The sequence below is a fragment of the Limulus polyphemus genome, unplaced genomic scaffold (genome assembly GCF_000517525.1).
Source record: "Limulus polyphemus unplaced genomic scaffold, Limulus_polyphemus-2.1.2 Scaffold673, whole genome shotgun sequence".
NCBI classification, from domain to species: domain Eukaryota; kingdom Metazoa; phylum Arthropoda; class Merostomata; order Xiphosura; family Limulidae; genus Limulus; species Limulus polyphemus.
In genome coordinates this window covers 61,332-62,403 of record NW_013666283.1, presented here as the reverse complement: position 1 = coordinate 62,403, position 1,072 = coordinate 61,332, and positions in this window count along the sequence as shown.

The window sequence follows — 1,072 nt, the reverse complement described above, 5'->3', positions numbered from 1 at the left end:
ATTTACTGATGAACAGTAAAGTTTTAGATGTACCTCGTCCACTAAACTAATTTATAATTTCTTTATTACATTAAGATATTATAACACCTAAGCTAACCGAAGCATGAATTAATCAACGAATTTGTATTATATGATATTGCTAAATTAACTAGCAATGAAACACATTTTGAACAAGCGGTTAATACTATGAAAAATATGCTTGTTTGCTTATGTATTTCAAGTTAAGCTTTGTTTGTTTGTTTGTAGTTAAGCACAAAACTACACAAAGGGCTATCTGTGCTCTGCCCACCACGAGTATCGAAACCCGGTTTCTAGCGTTGTAAGTCCGTAGGCTATCTGTGATCTGCCCACTACGGGTATCAAAACCAGGATGCTAGCGTTGTAAGTCCGCAGACATACCGCTGTGTCACTGGGGAGGGGAGGGAGCGAAAAATACGTTTCTGATGATCAGTTAACACTATAAAAAATATATTCCCAATACCCAGCTAATGCAGTGAAAAATACGTTCCTGATAACCGGCTAATACTACGAAAAACACGTTCCTGATAACCAGCTAATGCTATGAAAAATATATTCTTGATAATCAGCTAATTGTATGAAAAATACATTTCCTATGCCAACTTATACTATGAAAATTCTTTCTTGATGTCCAGTCAATACTATGAAAAATGCGTTCTCCGCTCCCAATTAATACCAGGAAAAATACATTCTCGACGATCATTTAATGTGACAACACATACAGTAGACATAATTAGGGCAATACAAGTAATAAGTTAACAAATAGATCAAGTTTATTTGAAGTTAAGCACAAAGCTTCACGACGGGCTAGTTGTGATCTGCCCACCACGGGTATCGAAACCCGGTTTCTAGCGTTGTAAGTCCGCAGACCTACCGCTGTGCCACTGGGGGGCAATAGATTAAGGTGGCTTGAGAGATATATCTGTTTTGCCTGCTGACGTGTACTGAGGGGAAGAGGGTCAATGAGAATTCTTATTCTTCGTGTAAGAGGTGTTGCAAAATAAGGTATAATCCCCCCCCCCGAAGTAATGACAAACTTGATAGGACCGCAAAT